We start from the raw sequence: 7,800 nt of genomic DNA, 5'->3' as shown, positions 1-7,800 counted from the left end.
GCCTCTTACATACTGTCACCATGCAAATGCCCGCCTAGCACCCCCTGCTGGCCACTCACCAGGCTGACGCCATAGGCTTCGCGGGGTCCGTCGCAGAGCCGCGGCTCCCGCAGCTTCTCCGCGATCAGCGTCATCACAGCACCAGTTCCCTTGTCGCCTGGCTCTCCCACGAGCATCGGGGTCCTCCTGGTGCTCACTACACTCTCCAGCCCCCGGAGCTGACTAGGGCGTGGGGCACTCCAGAGCTTAGAATGGCCATGAAGGAGGAGCGGGCCTTGGGGTGCCTGCCGGGGAAAGCCCCTTTCTTCTGGTGATGGGTTCACTTCTGCATTGCCGGATGCCTCTGCGGAATAGGGAGAGCCAACGTAAGAAGCAATAAACCCAGAATAACTCTCAGGAAGCCGCACGCGAATGAGCAGCACGCGAATGAGCAGCACGCGAATGAGCAGCACGCGAATGAGCAGCACGCGAATGAGCAGCACGCGAATGAGCAGCACCAGCTCGGAGGTGGGATTCACCAGTGCTGTTAAATCAGGGCTGCTGATTTCAGAGCTTTCACTGCTAAACTGGAGCGCTGCATGTTGGTTAATCAGCCTTTTCTGGATCTCAGGAACTTGTGACCATTTCCAAAGATGTTCCTTTTATAGAGCTGGTGACATCTTTCCAGGAGAGCATTTGTGTCACATTTTTGGTAACTTCCCAGTTACGGCTATTAATCTCCATTAGAACTGAAACTATATTTGGGAAAGGAAGTGAAAAATTAATCGGATGCATATTAAAATATTTAATCTCCCCATAATTTATGCTGATGCAGTCTAAGTCGTTCAGTGGTTAAGTCACCTGCAAACAAAATGGAAAGCTAACAGTTTTAACATTTTTAATTAATAGAAACACTTAAGCTGGAGACAACATCTTTGCTACATTTATCGTAACTGATACTCCTGAAACCCAAACTGGGCCAGAGGTGATTGTACCTCTCCCTCCATGTTTTATCTAATAATATGAAAAGTCAGTCTCAGCATAAGGGTAGATCGTTTTACCATGAGACACAATTCACTCAAACCTCGTCTTGATAATTATTCAACAGGCGGCCTGGGGCACTGTGGTTAGCACTGCACCCTCACACCTGCAAGCTGCGGGCGGCTTGAGTGTGCAGTGCAGAGCATGTTCTCCCCATGTCAAGAGGCCGTCCTCCAGGGAACAGGACATGCAATGTCCCTAAACTGTCTGAAAACATCTGAAACGAATGGCATCCTGTCCAGGGTGTGCTGCTGACCTGCATCCAATGCCACCTTGGGTGGCCAGCAAGTCTCCCTGTCCTGTATAAGGGATTGGAAGATGCATGGAGAATTAGAACCCTGGGCTAAAAATGTATCCATCACATGGCTTATAATCAAGAACGAGAAACATGCTCATCTGCAAGACCATTAAACCTCATTGCAATCAAGTACAATGGGGTAAACTGATAGGACATTCAAAACACCACATTGCACATTGCAATGTACACCTCAACAGGTTAGGGATCTATTGAGGGTTCACATCCTGAGGCCATCAAAGTAACCACACCAGCGTTGGGCCTTTGGCACCAAACACTCCAGGGGTGCGGTCTGACCCTCATCTCCAACCTCAAGTTCTCCTCACTTGTGCGGCACTTCGGAGAAAGGAATCTGCTAAGTAAATATCAAATTTTTCATTCCAAATAAATTAAAGCAACAAAGCCTTTCCTTTTCAGATCCCAGCCCTGCAAGTTTAAAAAAAAAAAAACATCTGAACTATGTTGCTTAAGCACTGAAAGAGACCCCATTCGCTCTGCAAACCATTACCTAGACCTCAGAATAGAGGGGCTCCTTTGTTTTTCCCAGTTTAACTTTTTTTTAAATGGGCTTCACCGAGTCCATTCCATGTCAGCGTGTGTAATTTACAGCGGGAGCACAATTAGGGCAGGAGGTTCCCCTCGGGAGCACAGCTCCGCAGGGAGCAATCTGCTGGACTGCCGAAGCTACCAAGTGGCGTCATTCCCCCCCCCCCAAAGCTGAAGAGGAGCTGGGAAGACAATGGCAGCAGGGAAAGGCTCCAAAAACAGGCAGCGCTCAGCAGGCCCATGGCGGAATGCTAATTACCAGAGCAGCTCCTTCACAATCAAAGCTGCCACAGAGCACGGCGTCACCTAGGAATCACTCCTGACTACAGACACTACAGAGCGTACCCCCCCCCGCCCCCCCACGGAGCACGGCTCAGCGTATGGGCCAACTGACCCCAGTACAGTTTAGTCTCCCTCAACAGCACCGGGCAATCAGCTCCATCACGCAACGGGTCACCTTTGTAGCCAGGCAAGCCGTTTTCCCCAGAGCTCCGGACCAGAACCACACAGACGGCTTGTCACTAATTAACAGGAAGCCGCCGGTGGCGTGCCGCTCCGAGGCCACGGGGCACGTCTTCACGGGGCTCCGGTTTCTCTCTTATGTAGGTCAATCTTCATGGGCAGGAGAAGACGTGCAACGCAGATGACTCACGCCTCAGACGGGCATCACCCTCATCTCCAGCAGCTACTTTGAGACAATCTTCCCTAATTACCATTAAGCTTCAGAAAAATATAAACTGAGAAAAGCTTCTCAGACTTCTGAAGCTTATTTGGAATCCTATCTGTAAAGACAGCTATTATTGCTGTGTTTAGTCAATACAGTCTAATCAATACCATTACGAACATATTATTACTTAACTTGTTAAATATATGATGGCTTTGGTATTATAAATTTACTTTTACATGTTTGTGATAGAGACTAAACAACGGAACGTAATGGAAAAGCTCTATGGAGAAATCCACTCTAAATCAGTATAAACCTGGTTATGCAAGACACAGAATCAAGTCAGGCAAACCCTAGTCACACCTAAATTACATGTAGCTATAAAATTTAACTCCCACAAACTGGAAGCCATACTGCAGCTTTACTTACAACACGATATCCCGTACACCCCCACAAGGACAGCCAACTCACCAGAACAAAGATCTCACCAGTACTAGCTGCCTAGTGGTAAGCCACAAAGCTTCATTTCCTATTCCTGTCATTGCTGACAGTTTTGGTTGTCCCCAAAAAGAAAAAAATCGTAATGGCTAAGCTAATAAAACCAAGTTTAATACACACCTTTGCTTGAGAGCCAGCGTCTGTATTAATGAACACCAACACGTCAAAGGCCCACTGGCACTTATCTACTGCATACAGTTTCAATGCGAAAAGATGAGCACACTTCTCCTGCAGCTTTTTAACACAAATAGCTGTAAAGCATGTTAATGGTCTGGGTGTTACATCTAAGCCGCTCTGAGGATCAGCATGTGAGGAATCCTAACTAGCAGCTCTGTGATTACTGCAGGTCACCATGCGGGCAGCAATCGCCATGCCAGCCAGCGTGGTGGCCACGACAGTACTACGCTCACCCGGTAAAAGCCTTAATCATCTGCCTCCGTATTCATACGTTGTTTAAACCGAGAAATAGCATCGGATCATACAACAGGCTGGGACGCGCTGCCCTGTTGATACAACCGGTTCCAACAAGTGATGGGGGATCCGAGACTGTTGAGTCTTCCGGATAATCGGCATGCATGGTCACTTTTCACTGGAGTCTTGAGCGACCGGAGAGGCCAAAACTGACTCATCCTAATGATCATTTCACTTTTCACTGCCGCCGATGAAGGCTTAATTCAGTTTAAAGGCTTTTAACTCATTTCCACTTGGCAGCAATCCAGTGATTACGATCACCATGAATGCAGCATTGGCAGGACGAAACAGTGGAACGGATCCAGTTTTTTCGCAGATGGAAGAACATGTGCACTTTAAAGCTAAATTTATTTTTCCGGCACAACATGTTTTACACCACATCAGCAGCATACACAGTTCTGATCGCAACTGGAGAGTTTCCTCCCAACTTCAAAGGGCTGCGACCTGAACAAAAACCGAAAGTTATGTAACATCGCTTTTTAAAGTAGACCAGAGAGAAATGATACACCCCATGTAGTCAACATGTTTCTTCTGGTCCAATCATATAATTTGCACATACAGATGGGTTCGAATAGAGATGGGTTCTGAGCTGTAGACAGCATGTACTACCATTAGTGCATACAATACCTAGAGGTTTCTGAAGATGGACACGTGCAGGAATATAGTTCCCAGAGAATGTCGAAGACGGGGAGAAAAAAACATTAAGATGAACCAGAAACCATTCCAAGGCAGTATTTCGTCTTGCCACGTCTTCCCCCACAAGACAGACCCGAAGCAAACGTGCTGCAAACGCACGTTGGGGATGATAATACCTTCGGCGATACCAAACCGAAATATTTGAGGAGCTTACAAGTCTACAAATAGAAATCCTTTCGGTTCAGCTACTCTGCATGAATGTACGCTTTATAAATAATTCTTATAAAAATTAAAATAAGTAGTTGTTGAAAATCTTGAACAACTGAAGGAGCAGAAAAAAAGACACTATTCACAGACAATGTGGAGTACCCTCTTCGTGAAAAACGGAGTGGACCCGGCCATCCGCGAACCAATCAGCGCTTCTCCCGTAACTACTGGGAACAAACAAATGACCCTGTTGGGAATTTCCCGAACGGAGATACCGTCTGATGTTGGGGTGGGTTGTGAGAGTCCAACGCAGTGTCATGCCGCAGGAGTGATGCTCTCCAAGCCCTGTATGTGAACGATGTCCATAAATAGTATCTATCATAACCATATTTAAATGTTCTTCTGCTGATATAGCCAACGGCAGGTACCGAATATATTTCTTATTATTGAGAAACTTTATCCCCGTTTCAAGTTCCGTTCCCCTAATGAGAAATTTTCAACATGAGTAAAGGAATTATAAAAATGTACTAGTGAATTCTGATAAAAACGCAAATATGAAAAAATACATAATTCTTTATTATAAAATGTAATGATTAAAAATTAAAAGTAACCAATAAAAGTAAGAAGCCTATATTAAAAATACTGACCAAACTCTAGATAAATAACATGAAATCCTACATAAAAATGTAACCTGAGAGATGGTATTCATTTTAATTCTGTTTGGAGAAATCTTCTAAATGCAATGACAGTCGGTTTAGTTTTCATTTGCATACCTTTCTTTTATGCTTTATATATCACTAAACAGCACAGTAGTTTGTTGGGTATCACGTTCACCTCACACCTCCAGGGTTTGGGACTTCAATCATCTCCTTGGTCTGTGTGGAGCTCTTAAGAGAAGCATTTTTGGATGAAGAGGCACATGTATGAGGCCTGCATCATCACAGCTCCTTCTGGAACCTACCATAGCCTTCCTCATGCTCTTAGGCACCTTCTCAGAAAGAGACCCCACCTGCACTAAGATTCTACCACCAGCTGCCGCTCTGAATCACATATGTCTCCCATCATGCATCTTGTATGGAGCAAGAGGAAGGACCTTATGAAGGAGGACTCTTTATAATGTAGTCATGTCTCTGGGAGCCCATGACAGAAATGTCCAAACACTGTCAATGTTGCTGACCTTTACTTCATGATGCTGCTGCAGAGTGCTTCACAGGCTAAACAAAGGACAGCGTCAAGCATGTTAAAAGCTCCAGACACCCAGCCAGTGCGAACTGGGGGACGCCCGTGTGGACCACTGAGAGTACCGCTGGTCATCACATGGGTGTTACCCAGCGCCTACTCAGAGCCCGGCAGTCATAAAATCCTGCCTCTTTCAGACTAGGTCATTTGTCAAAGTTTTGTCACCAGCCTGTGATAGTCTGTACTAGACAGTCAACCCCAAGTCAAATATGCTGTACAATCATGTATAAGCTGTTTTAAAAATTTTCATCATCTGGCCACTTCTGAAGAAGATTCGAGCAGAGGGCCAAGCAGACCAGCCCAATTATATTCTAGATACTTTGAGGCCTGAGAATCATCCTAATGCCCCCTCCCCCCCCCCTTTACAGCCATCTTACAGTATGAAATTATAATTATACAATGAATACTTATATGAAGATTACAAACAGTGCATCCTTATGCTTGATTACAATACAATCCTGATCGGAAGAGAACATGGAGGCTTAGTGTTGTAGCCAGGAACTGTGAAAATGACAAAGTAAACATGTGCATGTAAATATTCAATAATTCAGATAAGGTTACTAAATAATGAACTTCTTTATGTCGTCTTTACGCTTAGAGGATAGGCTGTGTGGGTGTAAAGGATACATATGTCGTGGCTGAAAGTGTGGCGGCAGATTTGAATGTGCAAATGTGAGGGGAGCAATGCTATATGGGCAGGGTTGTATGGGCAGGGTTATATGGGCAATGCTATATGGGCAGGGTTATATGGGCAATGCTATATGGGCAGGGTTATATGGGCAATGCTATATGGGCAGGGTTATATGGGCAATGCTATATGGGCAGGGTTATATGGGCAATGCTATATGGGCAGGGTTATATGGGCAATGCTATATTGGCAGGGTTATATGGGCAATGCTATATGGGCAGGGTTATATGGGCAATGCTATACGAGCAGGGTTATATGGGCAATGCTATATGGGCAGGGTTATATGGGCAATGCTATATGGGCAGGGTTATATGGGCAATGCTATATGGGCAGGGTTATATGGGCAATGCTATATTGGCAGGGTTATATGGGCAATGCTATATGGGCAGGGTTATATGGGCAATGCTATACGAGCAGGGTTATATGGGCAATGCTATATGGGCAGGGTTATATGGGCAATGCTATATGGGCAGGGTTATATGCAAGGTTTTGACCACTAAGTTCAACTTGTATCACTCTCATTGATTATTTTGAAATAATTTTCTTTGGTCAAAGGTTGAATAGTTTGATTATAGTGCATTCCAAACAAAACACGGTTTTGTTTGGAATAACACAATAAATTTTATATAAATATTGCCTGGTGGAAGTGCGTACAAAAATGACCATGGATTCAGCCTTTCCACGACTTTTGCTTAGGTGAAAAGGCTGATACATTTACCATGAATCACGATGTAGTGTAATACGGGACCAGCTGCGGTGATATTTTCACAAATTATTTTCGCTAAAAGGTGAAATGCAGGAGTGAGACCCATGGCTTCTGTGTTTTGTACAGTACAGCACGTGAAATTCATGCCAGTGTTGCAAATGATTATCACACGATCGTGGGCTGTAAGTTATTTTTATTCTTTGCTAGGTGTCTGTATGTAAAGTCAAAGTGTGGTGCATAATAGTAATACCAGATTGAGTTATCTCACTGTATATGTATCTAGCCTGCGTGACTTCATATTGTTGAAATGGAAAATAGCTTTCTCTAGTATCACCAGTTATTACACCACTCGTATTAATAATCGTATATGCAAAAGATATTTGTGTGTGTAATAGTGAAATGCAGGATCTCATAAAACAGAAAATTATGGGAATGGTTAAGGTGCGGAATAGGTTGGAATAAAACTATTAAGGCTTAGAAATGGGTGGAAATAAAGTCAAGGGTGGAAAATGAGGGTAATAAACAGGCTGGAATAAAACGAGGGCTGGAGAAAGGCACGCAATATAAGCCAGCATTGGAGTGCCCTCCAAGGAACAGGTGAGACATCTGATACCCGCCGCGCCACAAACAGGACGTAACAGCGAAACTGGACTTGACCCAGGTCATTAATAAATCACTTATAAAGACAGACTGAAGGCGCTGAATCTCTCCAGCCTCCATAAACAGATGTTGGAAGGATCTGAGGCAATATTTCATTTCCTACAGGGTATTAATACAGCAAATCCCAGACATAGTTTCCCTATAAATTCTTCCAACAGATGCAGGGGAGT

At 44.5% G+C, this 7,800-nt stretch overlaps 1 protein-coding gene and 1 long non-coding RNA gene across 7 annotated transcripts in view; one reads left to right on the top strand and one right to left on the bottom strand.

Annotated features, from left to right (window-relative positions):
* Window positions 1–210: 210 nt before the first annotated feature.
* ccdc142 (coiled-coil domain containing 142) overlaps window positions 211–7,800 on the bottom strand; it is a 44,889-nt gene continuing 37,299 nt past the window's right edge. For all 6 annotated transcript variants that reach the window (XM_023799963.2, XM_072718562.1, XM_023799962.2 and 3 more), the window contains one exon: window positions 211–343. The gene's annotated coding sequence lies outside the window, so the exon portion shown is untranslated. The remainder of the gene's footprint in view (window positions 344–7,800) is intronic.
* On the top strand, window positions 2,960–4,273 carry LOC140593607 (uncharacterized). The gene is made up of 2 exons (XR_011994016.1): window positions 2,960–3,032; window positions 3,370–4,273. It is a non-coding gene; the product is annotated as an uncharacterized lncRNA (long non-coding RNA).

Source organism: Paramormyrops kingsleyae, chromosome 12 (assembly GCF_048594095.1).
Source record: "Paramormyrops kingsleyae isolate MSU_618 chromosome 12, PKINGS_0.4, whole genome shotgun sequence".
Classification (NCBI taxonomy): Eukaryota; Metazoa; Chordata; class Actinopteri; order Osteoglossiformes; family Mormyridae; genus Paramormyrops; species Paramormyrops kingsleyae.
Note: the sequence above shows the minus strand (reverse complement) of the source record. Positions and strands in the feature narration are given on the sequence as shown.